Source organism: Haliaeetus leucocephalus, unplaced genomic scaffold (assembly GCF_000737465.1).
Source record: "Haliaeetus leucocephalus isolate CR32 unplaced genomic scaffold, Haliaeetus_leucocephalus-4.0 Scaffold13, whole genome shotgun sequence".
Lineage (NCBI taxonomy): Eukaryota > Metazoa > Chordata > Aves > Accipitriformes > Accipitridae > Haliaeetus > Haliaeetus leucocephalus.
Window position 1 is genome coordinate 191,346 of NW_010972449.1, and position 20,373 is coordinate 211,718.

Genomic DNA, 20,373 nt, shown 5'->3' on the forward strand with positions numbered 1-20,373 from the left:
GGACTATTTTCAGAACATTCCCAGATGTATGTAGAAGGTTACTGAACATGGATGTCTTTCAAATTATTATTAAGAGACCTGTAGTCAAATTACGTTTGTTTTCTTGAAGTCCAAAATATTTTTTAGACTTCACCAGAAAAGCATCAGAAATCCTGAGGAAAGCTGACTTCTGATGGTATCTGTTAAGCAGCTGAAAAAGCCAATTTTAATTTTAAAAGACTCCTTAAAATATTTTATTTTTCATTTTGTATCTCTGCCATCTTTCAGTAATGCTTCATGCCATCCGTAAAAATGTGTAAGTGTCAGGCCTGGATTTTGCTTTGCTCTGAGCAGAATGCATTAGGTCTATTTGTCATTATCATAACCTTTGTCTCTAGACATATTTTTATGGCACTCAGGTTCTGTAGCTGTTGGAAGCTTTTCTGTTATTGTTGATTGTTGTAGCTGGTGGTGACCACTCTTTCAGTGTGACATAACAATTTTTACTTTTGCCATCTCTGCATACTGCTGTTTGGCAGCAGACCACCTAGGAGGAATAGTTGGGAGTTTTAAGTGATGAGAAGGTGTTAATTGATTCTTTTTCAGCTTTCTCTTCTCTCTTTTATCCACCAGGATGTCTGTACATTTTTGCCATAGATACTGAGAGGACACTGTAACAGGTTTGTGTTCAGATTTCTTGATCCAGAGTCTTTTATTTCGGTGTTGCTGATACTGACCTGACAAACTCCAGGGAGGGCTATCGGTGTCTTCACAGTATTAGGAAGGCTTCAATAGAAGGTGACCTACTGTGAAATGACAGCATAGTCATGTCAGCAGATTCCCAGACTCCTATGCAGGCAGCCCTGGAGGAATTGGTCTCGCTGTTGGAGATGGCAGTTCTGTGGACAATCATGAAGCATAGCAGAAATAAAACCAGACTCTTCTAAAACAGATTCAGGGTCAGTACAGGATCCTTTGATTGCTCCAGACATGATTTTGCAGAAAACCCAGTGTTCAGCTTGTTTTGAAAGCAGAGAGATACTTGTCAGCAATTATTGCTGAGCTAGGGAGAGTACAGTTAAGACAGATAAACTTGTCAGCTGTGTCAACTGTGATGATGGAAGAGCAGAAGGGCCAGCTGTAAGGTTGAAGAAGACCTTTGCATTTTCGATGCAGATAGTGAGGTTGTTTTGCATAATGCTGCAAAATGGTTGAGAGTATCCTTGTTTTTATATGCACTAATTCCACAGTTATTACAGAAAAAAGAGCCATGAATGAAGGGCTAAGAGGGTTGTTTTATCAGCAGGAATCATGTTTGCTGTTGGCAACATTTTTTTGTAGGCCTGCATGACTGAATCTTTCAATTTGAGCTCCCCTTGCTATTCAGGAGATTAATTTGGCTTCTCCTTCTACACACTGTTAGTTTGCTCGTCATCCATCTTTCATACTTACCTCCTTAAAATTGTAACTCTTGCTAATTTTTTTCCAAAGATCTTCACAGTCTTGGCTGATAGCTATGTCAAATCTACTCTTTTTATTGTAAAAGTCTGATGGTGTAAGATTCTTACTATGACATCAAATACTTTGAAGTGTTGACTCTGTTGGGCTGCTACGCTTTGGCTATCTACATGGCTGGTTAGAAACCCTGAAGAATGACTTGAAAGGCCCAGGGAGACTGAAACTTTTAAACTTCCAAAATGCATAAACACTGTGTATCCAAAATTGTTTAAATGTTTCAGGAATTTCCTTTAAATGCTACCATTGTTTTTATATAAAAGTAATAGTAAACACATTTCATTTTTGTAGGACCTAAACAAAATAGTATCTTCTGCTCTGATGCCTGAGAGCCAGCAGAGGGAGTGAAAGTTAACTACTAAACCACCTTGGACAATGCTGAACTGAGACACCGAGGAAAAAGCTTTTGCACAAAAAAAAATTGCACATCTTATTCCTTTCAAGTCCCATTAGAAACGAAGACTAAATAATCAGTCTGCCAAACAGAAAAATATGATAGTAGTAACAAAAAACATTTTAATTCCGTGCTTCTAAGTGGATATTAGCAACAATAACATTAAACAAAATTAAACCATAAAAAAGTACTCAAGAGTATCGTATTCATAGCCAGCATATAGAACCTGATGAGACTTCTGATACGTTCTCTCCATTACAGATGCTAGCGTGAAGGAAGTGAAAAATCTGTGTGTTGCCCTTGGCTTGTTCAGACTGTTGTGTTTATTTCTATACTACTACTCTCTCTCTCCCCCTCTCAATAACTTACGGGTTCCAAACACTGTTTTGCTCAGTCACAGTGAAAGATGTTTAATGCATCTTCATTAATATACATGAAATGCTGTTACTGTTTTCTGCTGAGGAGGTAACTGTGGCTTTTCCTTCTCAGGTCTTAGCTGTGTGTATGAGAGTGAGAGAGACAGAGAGAAAGGGAAAAGGAAAAGGGGAAGTGGAAAAGAGAGTTGGTTTGTGTACATATGTAGGTAGTGTTGAAAAAAAAATTTTTTGTTCTTGTAGAATACATATTATATATCTAGAAGTCACTCAAAGCAAAGACTCATGACAAGCATGGTGAGAGGGGGAGCTTTTTTCAAATGGTTAAACTTTAAGGCCGATCAGCTAGCTTTTAATCAATTTGGTGTATGTCATGTTCTCTCTTCTTAATCAGAATTTCATATTATAGAAAATCACATGTTTTCTACAGACATGAAACTGTAGTTTCATGTAGTGGAACTGTAGTGGCCCCCTCTGCATGACACAGATCACACTAGTATAAAAATCAGTGAGTGAGGTTCCTATGTATCAGTATATCAGTAATGATAATAAAGGAATAACAAAAATAATAGGACATGCACATGTATTATTAATCAACCATGGAAGTAATTACAGTCCATCAACTGCTTGGCCTTGTCTAGACCATTTCTTATGTCAATAAATGGAAAGATTTTTGCTATAAAGAAAAATCCTTGTGTTTTCACTTCTCAAAACAGGAAGATGAGTACACCAGCAGATTCACTTTGAAATTATAGAGATGTGGTAAGGATGAACTATCTAATGAAAATGAAACATCTTTTTCAGTAGTACAGAGTCAGGAACATTGACTTCTGGAAAAGACTGTATTCTTTTTCCTTTGCTCCAGTCAGATCCTGTCCAGTGATTTTCTCCCTGAAATGTATGCATTGTAGTCTCTGTACAAGTTCTAGTATAAGAAAGATTCTTACAGAGTAGGGGAAATTCATATCAGCATCAACTCAAAGGATGAAATATCTGGAGGTTTGATTCATGAAGGCAAATCAAAAGAGTTTTTTATGTACGGCTTGGAAAAGAAATCTAAGAGAGGAGTGATCTGATAATCTAAAACGTTTCAGAAAGTCACAAATGCTGTGCGGTTGCAAAATAAAACCCAGAACATGCATCATAAAACCCTAAGGAAAAACTCTGGGGAAAAACCATTAAAGATGATACAAAGGAGTGTAATTTCTCAAGGTAAAATGAGATGATGAAATTTGTTCTTGACTATGAGTCAGCATACAGAGGAGCACATTTCTAAGAAATATGATAGAAGTACAGTCACTGACTAAGACTGAATAACATTCTTAGAATACACTAATTGCTGCACTGATCAGGATTAGGGACTAGGTAGTCTCTTCAATCTCTGATTTTTGTAATTGTATGGATTTGTTCACTATTTCAGTACATGGCAGATAATAATATTTCATATTCTTGCAGCGCCTTTCAGCAAGTGATTTTAAATAGCTTTAATTAATACTTAAAATTCCCCTTTGTGATCAACGAGTGCTCAGCTTCTTACACACAAACTGGTAAAGTGAGATGAGTATGAAATGCACCTCTAAGTAAATGGGCCTTTGCAAGATCTGTGCATTACTTAAAGTCACTGCTGCCAGAAGAGAAATGTAAAAACACCTGATCTATGTAACTAAGTAGCTCAGCCTGAATTGTATGTATGAACTGTCCACCAAGACCTGTTAGCGATCAAAAATTACCTAGTGAATAAGTTTGCAAATTATTCTGATAAAAATATGTTCAAGAATTTGACATACAATATGTGAAGAAAGTGAAATTAATTCGAAACTTCTGCTGAGCTGTAGTAGACATTTGTTCAGGTGTAGTTGACAGGGAAGACTTTTTACCAGATGACACCTCATAAGCATTGCTTGGTCCTTATATTACATACTCCAGGTAAAATCCAGACTACTGTAGCGAAGAATGCTATGATTTGATACAGAAGTAGAGAATATCAGAATCTGAGTCAATGTTTGAAAAGAATCAAAAGCTCTTTTGTCTACTTTGACACCTGATACTCTGCAGCAAAGATTTTCACTTCCAGTGAATAAAACTGCCGTAGGCCTTGTTTCCTACTCCAAATATCTAGGGAGTAAATCTCTTCAATTGTTCCAAACTGCATCAATATATAAGATCAGGAGGAATGTGCAGCAGAATGGATATAATGTGAAAAATCTACAAGGCTGAAAATAAAAACTAAACAACCCTCTGATCTGCACGCATAATCCCATGGTGCAGCTGACCCAGAATTGTAATGCAAATATTGTAGTTCAATCAGGCTATTTTAAGACAGGATAGGAATGAGGCTTTTACTTTCCCCAGAAGGAATGTACATCATTGCCTCTTCTTTAATTTCCTTTTGATTAAAAAAATATTAGACTGTCTGAAGAGTATGTGCTATCTTTTCTGTGTGTTGAGGGAAAGAGAAAAATCAAAAGGAATGAGAAATACAGGTGAACTTGTCAACTCAGGTTCACTGGGAAAAGCTTAGAACTTTTTATTAGATGCTTTTTATATGATTTAGTTTGGCTGATTAGGAAATTCAATTTCTTTCCTTCTTTCTTTCTAAAATTCTGAAATCTACCACTGATATTCTAGATAAGGAGGGAGCAAGGGGATATGAGTTAAGTTTCTATGCAATTCTTCCCTCACCAATTGCTCAAGGTTTATTTATATAGCCATTAGTTCAATGGTTAGTGAGATGCGAGGTTTTGATACCTGAAGTACTCTGAAGCTGAGCTTTAGCGTTGCCCCATTTGTTGCAGCCAACCAAAATAACTGGTGGCAAACCCTTTATTTTTGAACTTTGATTGTTTTTTGAGGCTGCAAAATATTTGCAAAATGAAAGAAGGTCTTAGAAAAATTCCAAATGGCTTGCTACGTTTTTATTATTTAACTGATTGTGATGGCAATTTCCCATGTATTCTTTGTCTGCTTTTGAGCCAAAAGGGTTAGCTTGTTGTGGTTGACATGTGACTTTTGACCAGCTGCCAGAGCCTTTGAATGGCTAATGGCTAAACCTATCCAGTCCCAAGAGATTTAGCAGAAACCATTTTTACTGCTTTTCATGTTCTCTAAAAAGTGTTTGGGAAATGTCAGTTGCAGAAAGGATCCTTCAAATGACTATCCAGTATATGATGGGGAGAGTGACTTTTCCTGACAACATCATGGAGACACCAGAGAACAGAATAATATTTCAACCAAAAAATACTAGATGATAGCTTCCCTGTTAAGAAGACAATATCGAAGAAGGTTGAGGAAAGAGAACTGCTAACACAGAGAGCGAGCTATAGGCTTTATCAGGAATATCCTTAAGCAGCGGAGTGCTGAATTAGTTGAAGCTCTTCAATTTCTATTTTTTTTTAATCTAGTTTTACTGTCCCACAGCTAGTTTGCATTGTGTAGCTGTAGAATGGCAATGGGAGTGAATACGGTGCTGATATAATAATTTTACATGAAGATTTGCGTGTGGTAGGTAGTGGGAAAATCAGACTGCACTGTATGAATATACACATACACACAGGTAAAGCGATGCATAAAATTTTTTTAATCCCTGACTTTAGAGAGCCTTATGTTCTGTTGAGGTTTTTTCTCTTTAGTATGTAATATTATGTAACAGTTTCTATTACTTTGTGTGTTGATCTGTCAATCCCACACTTCTCTGCTAAAGCCAAGGATGGTTGCTTTGCACGTGAAACTTGAAAATGTGAAATTTTAAACTCTTCACAGATTTCAGAAACTGATCTCCCCTCCCAAAGATGATCATTCAATTTGAGACAAGCTATAGACATTTTCATGGATTGTAAAGCTTTGCAGTATTAATTGGAGGATGGAGGAAATTCTTTATGCAGTTCTGCATGTTGATGAAGGGAATAAAATCTTTGTTTCATGAAGTCTAGGTATGCCTAGCTAATGCAGTATATACAGTGCTAGGTGCCACAGAACTGTCTGGCTGAAAAATTTACAGGAATTTAAGTGACAACGTCCTGAGTGAGATGGTGCTGGTAGTTCCAAACAAACGGCCATAGAACTGTGCCTGCATTCTTCACAGTGTGTTTTTTGGTTTCGTAAAGACACTTCCTTTCTTTGGGCTTCATCATTTTTTAAGGTTTTTTTTTAGCTTCTTTTTAGCTTCTTCCTCTCTTTTGCAATGCATTAGTTACTATAGTAACTATGCTGTGAATGGTATAGAAAGAGGCTAGTGCACCCTAGCAGTGAAGTATAAAGCCACTTTATATAATAGTTTGAAATTTATGTCATGGTTTTGAAAATACAGCAGTTTTGTGGTGGTTTCCATGACCACGTATGTGGTATAAGTATATATAGCACTCTTAGGTCACCACTGGTAATTACCCTCTTCTGGCAACATCCGAAGGATGGTAGCAGCCCTGCCTGAAATTCTACTCCACAGAAAAAGCATTCTGAAATACACATCCAAGCACTTCACCAGCATCCATTTCCACCTTCTGAATATGTTTAGTTGTTATGGAAAAGTAATCTGTACCTGTAGGCATAATGCTATATTATTGTTAATTTAACTTCCACTTACTAAATAGATGGTTGGTGAAGGGTTGTGTCTGGACTAGCCACTATTCGCAGCTGATTGAAATACTTTGCATTACTATATTACATCCCGCTACTATAAAAGCCATAGTGCTTGTACTGTGATCCTGTTATCTCCTAAGCTACCCTGCTCTGAGTCAGTATTTTCACAGACGAATGCCAAACATTGCAGAAAGCAAAGGTAGAGTAGAAAGTATTCCTGAAGCCAGTTCTGACCTGTACCTAGCATCAGCATAGCTTCAGGAGACACTGAAGTACAGGGCATTCATTGATAATGATGTATTAACACACCTGGTAACTTTTGCCACTTTTGGTCATAAGAGACTTCTTTTTTTTTTTTTTTCTTTTCAGGGAGCATATTTAAGCACAGTCTAGTGTAAATTCCTACTTTAGTAATTGTGTTCTACATATCCCTGGAGTTTTGAGTGAAAGCATTACCATTCATTACTTCCTGTCCTAAACACAGTGCTGCCAACTCTCATGATTTTATTGAGTCTCAGGATAGTTGTTGTATTTTCAAAAAGTTCCAGCTCCTGAAGTAATGCAAATATGTGAAATCTATTTCATTACATAAAGGGCACACTTCTAGTTTTCTCAGCTGGGGAAAAAGCTTGAACTAGCAACTCAGTGCACTGTTAAGGCTGGAAAAAAAAGTAATTAAAAAATGTATTATTTTTAATATAGTCTCTAAATTAAGCAGGTATCAAGTTCCTGACTCATAAATGTTGGATGTTTCGACTTGACAATAGGTATTGTTTGTTTATTTTTGCTGCCATGCTCTACTTGGGAGCTTGAACATATCTCTTACTGGTAGAGCGTCCTTTGTATTACCTCATAAAAGAGCGAAGCCTAAACTGGAAAGCCATTTGAAAATGTTTTGAGATCCTTGGATGGAAGCTGTGAAAAAGACATCTGTACTCTTAAATATGCATTAAAATATAAAGCATATTAAAAATTCAGTTCTCAAAATCTTATCCATGTGACCTGAAAGTCTGCTGACATGTCTCTCTTGACTAGTAAGGCAGATTCTTGATGAGCTGGCTAATTCCTTATTTAAACTCTACGAACCACTTAATAGATGCCTGATTCTTAAGGTTCTTAGGGTACAGTGAGTAAAAGATAATAGTTACAAGGGGAAAATGGCTATGTTCTGCCAAGGTGTAGAAAAGGAAAAAAACCACTACATGTATGCATGCATGCATGTGTGTGCGTGTGTGTACATATGATTGCTAGCATACTGCTTTTGAAAAGCATGTTGACCACTGGTCAGGAAAAAAACGGTGAGCAGGTTATTTCACAACTACCTGCTTTCTGCAGGTTTTCTTGGCTCTTCCCTTTTAAATGGCTGGAACTGACCACTGACATAATATTTGGCTGACAGTCTCATCTCATCTACTCTACTCATCTGCATTGGCAATGTCCTGCATTTCATCATATAGCAGATGCAAGCTTGTATTTTTCCCTTGCAAAGCAAGTTGTTCAAAGTATTCTTCACTGTGCAGTAGTAGGATGTTTATTTCAATAACATGAACTGTTGGATTCCTGTAACTTGGAACCTGGAGAAGGGGGAAGGAGCAGGAGAGAAACTGAAATGTTTCTGTACAAACCTCTGGCTATGGAGCCCAGTAGCCTCTCCAAAGCTCTGTCATATTTCAGCCAAGTTACAGAAGGACTTGGAAGCTTGCTCGAAGCCGGCCTAGGAGGAACTTGCATTGTTCACATTATTGCTGGTATTCTCTGTTTTCTGGATAAAAGCCAACAGGAAATTCCTAGGACAAATCTTTCCACTTTTTTTTTTTTAAATATTTAGGGGGAAAAAAAAGGAAAGAGAGTGAAACTAAGCCATACAGAACAAAGAAGCCAATATTAACCTCAAATCACGGATATGTAAAGTTTTGGGCCTCCTTTGTGGTTTTATTTTTTCCTCTGAAGGATTTATGACCTCACATGCGTTGTTTCTGTGACATCAGATGGTGTTGCCATGGGAACCATTTTATTGTCAAAAACAAAAGAATTTTGAAGTTTCTTAGCAGGACAGGACAGAGAGTACAGAGTATAAAGAAACTATTTTTATCTATATGATAAATCTGTTTTATTAGGCTTATGATTTTTCAGCTCTGTCCTGCTAGAAGCAAGATAAATCTGGCAAAAACAACAACAGTTGCACCTGTTAATCAGGGACTGAATTTGTCCCTACATGTAAAATCTTGGGAATTTCCTTTCTTGTCTCCCCCCTCCAAATGACTGATAGTTTCCAAATGCTTTAACATATGAGAATAAACAACAATCTGCTCATATGAGCTTTACAGGAGCAAAAGCTTGATAAGTAACAGGAAGTTTGTATTGCTGTGGTTTTGATTATTTTAGATTGACAGTGTACAATACTGAATGCAATTCTTGCAGAATGAAGTATTGAGGATTCATATTTTGCTTCGATAATACCTTCAAAATCAAAAAGGCATGAAAGATTTGGTAGTTTATGTTATTAAGTATAGAGCTCTCTAGTTTGTACTGAGATATGAGGGTGAGACCTGCTGTCCTCAGCTGGAATGATGGATACCCACCAAGGGACCCATAGGTAAAAAAAGAACAAAATGTTGTGATTGAGCATGGTTAAAATGTAGAAGAATGTTCAAACCCTAGCTGAAAACGATGTGGGATAAACCTGCTAAAAACTAACTCTTAACATGTAGCAAATCTAGGAATTTTATGTCCATGAAAATAGCAAGCGTGTGTGATGTCTGCATGTGCATGCCGATAACACGTACCGATAAGTCTTATGATCAGATCTGCATGCATATCTACATACAGAGTTTATCATATAGTAACAGGGGAACAGCCTAGTTTTTCTTAAGAAAAATATCAGCATGGGTTCCTGAAGAAAGTTGTTAGAGGAAATTTTAAAAATTCCTTTCACATATGTATCCTGCTCTAGTTAAGATTCTGCAGCTGCTGAATTTAGTGCCCCAGAACTGTTGCTGTATTCTAAAAGACAAGTGATCTCACTGCCATATATTTGCTAGACTAAAAGTAATATACACAAGGGGATAGGTAGGTTAAATGCCATATGGTTAACCCCAACATTTCTGTTTTAAATGATTCCCTGCATTTGGGTGTATATCAGCATTTTTGCAATGTTTTGCTGATCTTTTCTTTTGTAATGAGGTAACCTGGGGAGGGAGAGAATGATAGTAACTGTAATTACTACCGATTTATATCTGTTCTCTGTCCAATCCACCTCTACAAATGTATTCCTGTAGACCTAAGCAGCTTAGAAGTGGATCTGAGGGAATATCAAGGATGCAGAATCCCAGCATGGGAAGGAGAAGGGAAGTGCTGCTTAAACATTGACACATTGCCAGATGTAGTGCTTTTTAACATTGGTGTAGGCTTGTTCACACTTGTCAAATCATACTGTGCTTGCTAATGTTGCATTTTCATCAAATATATTAGCTCTCTCTCTATTCCCACTCTTCAGCAATCCTTTTCTTTTCATTTATCCTTTCTTACCTTCATTCCATTGTTCTTTGTTTTCCCTTTTCGCCCTTATCTTATGGTTATTTTCTTTCTTTCTTTCTGCCTGACTCCCCCTCAAGTGAAAAAAAATCAGTCTGACCCAATCTACATTTTTTTAGAATGTTTTAGGTTAAGCAGATGCCTGCCTAGAGGAATTTACAGTCTCATCCTGATGTACAACACTCAAGGAATACATAGGCTGATATACAAGAGTGGGAGTAGTTGTTAATCAGCAATTGAAGGATACATGAAAGAAACATGTTTGGGATTTTCTTAGGAAAAAAAGGTACAGCAGTGGATGTCTGCCCTGAAGAAAAGGGATGCTTTTTTTGGTGTACCAGTGGGTAGTGTCAATGAAGAAATAGAGTTCAGACCTGAGGAGCATTTTGTGCGGAATACTAGGATGCACCAGAAATAACAGATTACAGTGGGTGGGAGTTTCTTATAGGTGAAAAAGAGGCTCTTAAATTAGTTGTGGAAAATATCTGAGGTTTATGAAGGGATTTAAAAAAAAAATACATAGAGTAGCAGAACATCCCCTCTTCCCTCTCATTTTAAATGTACACAACAGAAGAAAGTATTCTCATTCCTTTGCCCCCTCAGCTCTTCTTCCGCGTTTCCCTGTGTCATGTGGAGGATAAAAAGAGAGCATTGAACACAGAGTGCTTGATTTGGTTGGACAGGAGAAATACTGAAAAGATCTTTGCTGAGGGCAGATCTGTAGGCAGCAAACAAGGGTGAGTGGAAAGGAGTTGTCCTGAAAGACTCTTATCCAGGATCTCATCTAATTTCATCCAAGTGGGGGATGTCTGACAAGTACAGACAGTTAAGCAAGGCCAGTGTTAAAACCAGACCATTGCCCTTCAGTGGTTTGGGAGCTGCTGCTGGAGGGAGAATGTTAAGCAGTACAAAATCCTGAAGGATCAGTAAGATAGCCTGAACTATGTAGGTTATGCTGTCTAGCTGGCAGTGGATGCTCTTAGGGGCAGGTATCATATTATAATCTTCTTTTTTTTTTTTTTTTTTTTACTCTAGGTTGTAATTCTTTGTATTCTTACGGTGAAAAATGCTAATGGGTCTAAATCTTCTCTTTGCATAGACAACCTTCTACAATCCTCAAAAGGAGATTTTGCCAAGGAAGGATTTTAGCTTGTGGTCCCCCAGTAATGTCTTGTGCAATATGAATATGCACATTTGTCCAAAAACCAGCAAACTAGTTGCTGAGGAAGCAAAGCCAGTGAAGACTCAGTCCAAGTTGTACCAGCTTTTTCATGGACCTGGCACCTTTGCTGAGCGGGTCACAAGATGGGGTTTGGTCTTTGGTACCTTCCTAACAATCCATATATGTCGGCTCTTCATATTGCCATGGGGCAGTTATTCATCCTATTCAGGGACCAAAGGTACTGACTTTGGTAGGGTTCACGTGGGCACTGCTGCATTGGAAGCCCAGGGAAAATTCTGATCAGATCAGTTATGCTGTAGAAGCAGAGAAAGCTCCGTGATCCACCAGTATTAATGGAAGAAGAACTACAGATCTGCTCTACCTCTGTATCTTGTTATCCTTACAATGGGTATTCACTGCTTCTGTGCTAGCTTAGTGTGTCACATCTACACTCAGTGTGATTCCTAAATCTGATAGTTATCAACCACAGCCTAGACTGTAATGTTTTGGGGTCCTCATATCCTGTGCGTAGCAAGGGAACATAGCCAAATTTTTTTTTTTAAATAGTTCTGTTTCTTCCCGTTGTTCAGGGAAAGGATATGGTGTGTTCAGGAATGGGATATGATTTGTTCAGACATAGGCTTAACACAAGTCATCCAGCTTCCCATTACATGTAATCTGAGATTTTTCTGTGTTTGGGGAAAGATTTGCAGGGGACTTAAGTAAATTAAGGAAGATACAGAGCTGCTGGTATTCATTGCAATGGCTGTAGGTAATATAATGACCCCTTATCAGAATACCACTTGCCTGAGACCCTGCATCAATGATTACTTTTCATCTGAAAGAGGCTTTACCTGAATTAGTGTTTTGATTTGGAGCAATAGTGCAGTTTTGAATCTCTACTTTCCATGCATTGGAATGGTCTTAGAACGCATTAACTAGGTTTCTTTTGGAGGCACTTGAACAAAGACTCTGCTTTAGGAGCACCACAACCCCCAGTTGGAATATAAAGATCCAAAACAATGATTGGTCTTATAGATATTCCTGAACCAAATATACAGCAGGGATACTCAGTCCATGGAACCAGGCTAAATCTAGTCCAAAGCAAAACTCCAGGACTGCATTTAGTGTATGCTTTGATCTACTGATGTGCTCCTATTGTACAAAATTACCTGCAGGACGTAGCCAGAAGTGGTTGTGGTTTAAATGTCAGAATTAAATGTAAAGATGAGAAACAGGAGAAACAAGAATTACTCCCGTGCCAATATATCAGTTCATCCCAATAGTTCACACTGTGAGCAGGCCTGTACCTGCCCTCCAGCTTCACATTAGTAGATACAGCAAATTCTGGTCGTCTTTGCCTACCAAATCCCAACAATGAAGTCAACCTCTCTTTCCCCCATACAGGAATATGACTGTCAAGTGAAGATTTGTGAAAATTCACTTATCAGAGAAAGACTAAAGCAGAAAGTTAATATCAAGAAGCGAGAAGAGTAAATGGTGTGGTATGGGAAGTCATTAGTACGTCCTATATGCCTAGCATTGCACTGCAGATTGATCTCCCTGTTGTTCAACAGACAAGGATACCTGAGACAACCTCTGGGAACTTTAATTTTAAATTCCCTCCGTTCCCCACAAAAGTTAGTCTTATGAAGAAGGAAACTGGAGGTAAATGTTCCTGCTTTTCATGTGTGAGGTGGGACAGCAATTCTCAGCCCATGGCTGCACACCATCATTTTCGCCAGTATTCTACAAAGGGAAAGATTTTAAAACTTTCATCTCATCTTAGAATTAGAGAACAGCTGGAGTGATTCAAGCGCTCTGTGTCCTGTCGCTGTCTGTAATTTCCTCTTTCCTCATGACTAGCACAAGCATAATTGTTTGATTCTTTTGAGAAGGGAAGGTTGTATTTGTTTCTTTTTAATCATTGATACGCATCCCTTAGACCCTATATTGGATTTTTGGTTAGAAAGAAGAGAACCACTATGAATGTGGGTGCAAGAAGAAAAGATTAGGGCCTGGTACAGCCCTGAGACATGGAGAGAGATGGGACACAATGGATTCATGGGCTGAAGCAGTACTGAAGGCAGGAATCGTGTTAGAGGACAGGGGGGTTCTGCCATATGTAGTAGTTCATACGGGGTGAGGAAACAAAGGAATTCTTACAGAAAAGCAGCGCTGACATTGTTTTCAAGTTAAGCTTTTTGTTCTCATTAGTCCTATGAAATTTCATGGTGAATCAGTCTAAATTATTACCTCCTAATGCTATTGTTTCTTTCCGTGTTTTTGTGAGAATGTTATAAATCTTAATTTTTATGGTGCTTTGCTTGATAACGCATGGATGTTTGGCCACATGATTTCCAATGTTAGTTGGTGTGGTTGTTAATGTTATGTTATCTTTGTCTTAGAGCTGGCAATGTAATTAAAATACATTAATATTGACTAAGCGTCAGTGTTTCTAGACTCTCAGCTGAGAGTTTGAACTCAAAGTGCATAGAAATAGAAAGAAGGAGTTTTATGCACCCCGTGTGCATGTAGGAATGATTTCTGGAAAGTGCTGAACATTTTAGCCTAAAACTTTTAAGGAAAAACCTAGAACATGGCAATTTCACTCCTTCATACTGATTTATAAGCCAAATTTTTAAAGGAGAGGAAGAACTCCAACTTAATTTCTTTGTATGACTATGGAGCATTCACAGTCCATTCACAGTACAAAAGTCATAAATCAGATCCCAGAAACAAAGATGTTGTTCTAGATTCCTTTTACTTGCTGGATGACCTTTAGGATTCAGTTTTCCTGATCTGTCTACACATTTCAGAAACTATGTTCTAATTGACAGGGAAGACTGGTATGTAATTTCTTGATTCCGGGAGCCGGGTCTTTGTGAAAAATACAAAATACTGCAAGACCAGCCAAAAAACCGCCAGTGATGTTTGCATATATCTGGGTTTATGACCATCTTGGTTGTTGTAGTCTGGTGTATTCTGTACTGACTTAAATAGGAATTTGTTCTGTTTGTTCCGCTTTCAATTGTTCACCATGATCTGACTTTTACACATTCAAAAGAATAATTTTTCCCCCATAGGAGTAATGAGGATGACATAGGTCTAGGGAGAAAAACACAAGGACAGTACACTGGAAGTCTTCCCTTAGATTTAATTTGGATAAAATTAGTTTTGACATTTGCTTCCCTATCTTATTGCTTCTCTTCTCCTGTGAAAGAGGAATGAAGGCTAGGATGTCCAGGTCAGAGTACAGGAACATGAATCAGACCAGAAGACTGTGGGAAGCTTGCCAGTGCCTGCCTACTCTTCACTTCTGTCTGCTACTCTGTAATATATATGATCACTAAATACTACTCTAATATAAGGAGAGGAAAAAGACAGGTCTTTCTCAGTGTGGAGAGGGGTAAAACGAGAAAGCCAGTGATAGAAAGCCCTCCCAGACACAATGATTTAGAGATTCAGATTTGACTGCAGCTACTTGCATTACATTCAGTTCAACCCACTGGGCAACATCAGGTTTTTGCTTTAGTCCCTAACTCCATCAAATAATGGATCCTTTCCTTTGTAGGCATTTTCAATGAATCTGCTCAAAAGCTTTGCAATGTGCGCAAGAGAAAAAATTTTGCAGGGCTGACCTGCTCTTCATTGCTGAATACTACCCTCAGCCAGCCAGAGCTCTCCAACAACCGTCCCCACTGAGCTACCAATCTTGATCTCTCTTGATTTAAACAGAAATAACTGCATTTGCCTTATAAAGGTGCAGTAGCCATTTGAGATGAGCATCAAATCTGTTTTTTACCTTAGCTGTTCCTTCCTCACTTGCTTTTAACAGGAGTTGTGCTGGCAGGTAAACTCATTCATCCTTTGTACAAAGAGCTTAACAGATGATTTTGTGCTCCCTCCCCTTGTGCTGCCATTTCTACATGCATGGCCCTACCAGCAGCCCTGTGTGTCTCCTTAGTTGCAGGTTAGAGGCAGAAAAATGTCCCCTTTCTGTCAGTAAATAGCACTCCTGAGTGTTTCTCAGCTGGTAGCCCCAGTCCCCTGCAGCATTTTCATCGATTTTGCACGGTGCAAGGAGGGTAATTTTTACCTCGGAGAATGCAGGAGCCACATGGTGTTCCTCCAGCTTGAAGAGCCAGCTGCACATCAGATTCCTGCTACTTGGATCCTTCAAGAGAGGCTGTCAACTTGACTTTACTTCAAAACTGCCTCAGTTTAACAAGCCTGTTGTTGGACTGTAAATTCAAATGTAAGCCTTCAATTTTTCTGCTTTTCTGACATGATTCTTTGTTATATTGTATCAGTGCAGACTAGAAATGCAAGCAGAAGAATGCAAGCAGGTATGTTGTATGTATCAGTTGGGCCACAGAAGATGTACCTGATGCCTCTGGGCTTTTCTTAGAGCTCCCATCCACCCACCCGTACCTCAACCCACTGTGGAAATGACCTCTTCAAAACCTGCGTGTGCCTGAAGGCATCCTTAAGTATCGATGGAACAAGTGCGTTAACAAGATGCTTCTTCCAACTGCCTTCGCTAAAACTCTGGCAGCCAACCTCTGACTCTGGTTATACCAGATATTCAGACTGAGAAATGAAAGCATCAGTTTCATTGGAAATGCACAGAAGCAGCTCAGGGGAACATGAGCTCAACTGATGTGAAAGGGCAGGAGATTTTGTTAGTAAAATCCTATTTTGCCACCTTTTAGGAGCCTTTTCTGGAAGGCGCTCAAGAGGAGGTGACCGGTACAAGGAATTCATTCATTCTGGAAAGGGAGAGAGTGAGGCTGCAGTCTTGGGACTATAATATCCTTCTGAGCAGATCTCAGAACTGCTCTAAGAATATGCTGGGAATCCTGTGAAGTCATTATTTACTGTCTTCACTCTGTAAGGGAAGAAACAAAGTAATAGATTGGTTTATCTGTGGCAAACAGACTCTGTTACACAGGCCCAAGAGGCTGCACACCTTTCTGCAGGCAAAGGAGAAAGATGTCAGTGGTATCTCATTTTTGTTCTTCCTATCTGACAACTGTTGGTATGTATCTAAAGGGCACAGTCCATCAGGAAAGAGATCTTACCTCTTTTGAAGAGGAAGGTAAGATTTTTGAGAATGTTTGAGGTCGCCTTTGAGGTGCCCAATTTATATGCTCACAAACCTAACTGAAGTTTTTAAAGTGCTCAGTTATACTGAGCTGAAGTGAGTCATTTGTGCTCAGTATTTCTTAGATGAGCTGAAGCTGCCACAGTCACTCCAGAAGTCTCCCCAGCTTACAGAATTGTTTCTTGCAGGTTTGCCTCTCCCTTGAGAACTAAATCCTGCTATTGCATATCTCTCCATTCATTGGCATATTTTGTGAAATATTAATTTGTTGTTATATTGCACTTCATTTGGCCACCTAAATTACATAATATTATGCCTGCTTCCTGAGTGATACTTTTTAAACTGGATTAGGGCAAGGACATTTAAAAAATTAATTAAAAAACCCCATGGGATTAATGAAACTACAATGCTTTTGTTTTTGCTTTTCTCACTGTTCTCCACAACAGGAAAAATCTAAGAAACTTACTTTTTATTTTCCTAAATCAAAGGTTCCAGACAGTCATATGGCCACAGAAACTAGGGCTTTAAGGAAACATTGTAAAACTGTGAGAATCATTACAAAATCTTGAGAATGGACAAAGCACTAGCACTCACCCACATACAACAGCTCTTGTAGTAGGCAACAAAAAAACCCCCCCAAAACAAATACCACACATCATGAATGCTCTGGAGAAAATTCACCATGTTTTTCACAAAAAAACCCACAACACAACAAACAAAACCAAAACCTAAACCAAAAAAACCCAAGTCATTTATTTGTATTATTGTCCTCCGGCTGCTTTCTGACTGGCTAATTTTTCTAAACTACTTAGAAATCCTAGGGTCAAACACAAAATGAAAAATAAAGTTCAGAGAGTCTACAGAAAGCACACTTTACTGTATATGAGAATAATTAATGAAAAATTATGGCAATAACTGATTTATCTCTTTCACTGGACTCTTGCTCTTCTAACATTGTGTCCCTTTTTCTTTTCAGAATCTAAATTTTTTTATTAGAAAAAATTATGTGACTCTGAGGATAACCTTGCTCTGTGGTGTTATTTATAAGCGCAGAGGAAGAGATTTTAGTCCATTGAATATAAATTCGCAGTGTTTCAGTTTCATCCTAGCTTTACCAAGCTGATGCAGGTTTCCCAGGAGGCCACAAGCATAACCCTTGCTCTGCAGCAGTGTTGGCACCACACTGTCGCTGAAGCCCTCAGGTTTGGGAACTGCTCTTCTCTGTCTCATAGCAGACTCTTTGCTGGACTGCCCTGGCATTCCTTCTTCCCATGCACTTCATATTCAGCACACTGCAGTGAGGCTTATAATTCATCTCATTGTCATTTCAGGTTATGGAGCTCTGATCTTGTGCAGTTCTTTCATAAACATCTGCTCTGCATGCTTGCCATTTGTGTTAACCCACAATTCAGTAAATGTTAGAGTAAACAACTGGAGTGGCTGCAGCATTGCAATTGTTAGTCTCCTTTTGCACTGCAGTATACACCCACTAAGTATTGTTATATATTCAATCCGCAATCATAAACCCCATCCACAGCTTAAGGCATTTTCTTTTCCCAAGACCACCTCAAAACCCCATACAATTAGTACACATAAAACTCTGTTCCATTTCTAGCAACTGATTTTGTTGGCTCTTTCCTTTCCTTTTGGCTTTCTGCTGCATCCCACTTCATTTTTAATACCTTTCCTTGGTTTTGCCTTTTTTTCCAAAGTTCCTCTGCAGAGTGGTGTTGTCCTGCAAAAGCAGTTTGCTGGTCCACCCTCAGGGTCCCCAACTACGTAAAGAAAGGTTTTGATGTTGTATGTGAATCTTGTAAGTTTGGGAAGGGTCTCCTGTCTACATCATGATGTTTTTCTTGTCTGTAACTTTTCAAAATAAGTTAATGAAAAATGAATCAAGTTCTGAGTCTACCTTCAGCCCTTTCTTTACTGTATCAAGTTAATAACCACCTGCTGACCTTTAATGTGAAGGTGCCAGGTCCTTTGGTACCTGAAATAGAGTGTAAATCTGGGGTTGCTCAGTTCAATTCTGTCCCTAGCCATGACTGCTGTGTTTTTACCCCTCTTTATGATCTTCAGTACTTTTTCTGTTCTGGACTTTGAAAATGCTTAGGTCATCAGTGTCTGAAAGGAGAAGATATGAGGGGATGTCCAAGTTGAAATCTGTTTTACTGAGGATTCAGTATCCAGTATAGGATTCACTTGTGACAAGTCCTGCTGGAAAATATTTGTTAACAGAGTAAGTGATAATGCAGATTTCCTGTGGCACCATGGCCATACTCAGGCTCCAGCTAAAGGCACTTCATAGTATTCAGGACTGGGTCTGAAGTGAACATTTTTTCAGCCAATGGGATTCCGTGAAATTATTTATTTACTCCAAAAAAAGCGGAAGATTCCTCCTGAGGCTGGCTGCTTCCAGGGTTCCTTATAAAAACTGCCCTGTTATTTCAGGTTTTTGGGGACTGTGGGGGGGTGTCTGTCTGTGAGGGAGAAACAATGTACATGTAGCTTTTGTACCGTGTGATGTGGAAGTTGCTCTGGCAACTACACATGGCTTATAGAATGCCAAGGTAAATAATAGCACAAGACATGCATACACTATTATTCTCATAATTTCCTGCTGCCCTCAGGCAGTAATAACTTACACACCCTATTTTCCAAATGTTTCTAATTTATTTCTCATGAGCAGAATTATCTCATAAGTAAAACTCCTCCCCTTTGCAACCAGTCCTGCCTCTTCTTTTACAACTGCCACAAATGAGGTGACCAGTCAAAAGAAAAGATTACGGTAATCATATTTACTGTTAACTAGTGAAACAGAATGGCTGCAGCACACTTAAACTCCTCAGGTCATTCTGCTTGTTCATCTGGAGCTCTGGAACTCTCCCTTTTCAAGTATTAATTCTGCATGCAACATTGCCTGCAATTCTGTAAACATATTTCATTCCTTATCATCCCAGATGATGGTTCTCATACAGCTTCTGCTTTTATATCTGAATCTTAGACTGTGATATCCTTGTTATTCCAGTCCCACATCTGTCATGCGCGGCTTGAGCTTGATTTGCAACAAGCCTTTTATATCAGCTACTAAGCTTCTCTTGAGAAAAAGCAACAGAGGGTGGAAGTAGTCAATTTTGGTGTTTTGTTTTGTTTTGTTTTTAACATTAAGGCAGCAACATAGTTATAGGCCTTCAATTTTCCTGTGTTTAGGGATATCTTTATTTTTTCAATACTTTTTCCCCTTTATTGCCATCTATATTGACTTTTGAATTGGTTTTGAGGGTGCAGCAATGATGTGCAGTGATGACTACAACATAATTGAAATGTCGCAGAAAACACCTCAAAATTAGATTTTGAAGAATGGTTAAGCAAATAAAATTACTCAAAAATACCATAAAAATATTTCAACGAATGCTTGGGTTAAACTGCAGTTTGAAAAGAATGTCCCTAGGCTGGACTGTAAATCCCACTGTGTGACTTCACTCCTGCCTTAACATCCTTTAGCATCAAGGTCAGCAGTAATTTCCAAGCTTGTGAGTGAGAGAATTCATCCTAGGTGACTCTGACTCCTGAAAGTACATATTTAAATTTTTGGTGTTTCTTTTTAGTTTTGGGGGGCTCAAAGAATAAACTATTTACAAAATGTATTTTACATTTTAGTTTTGTATAGACTGCAGTGAAAAAGCACTGTATGTCCATATGAGAGCACCATGTGTACGTCTCTTCTATTAGT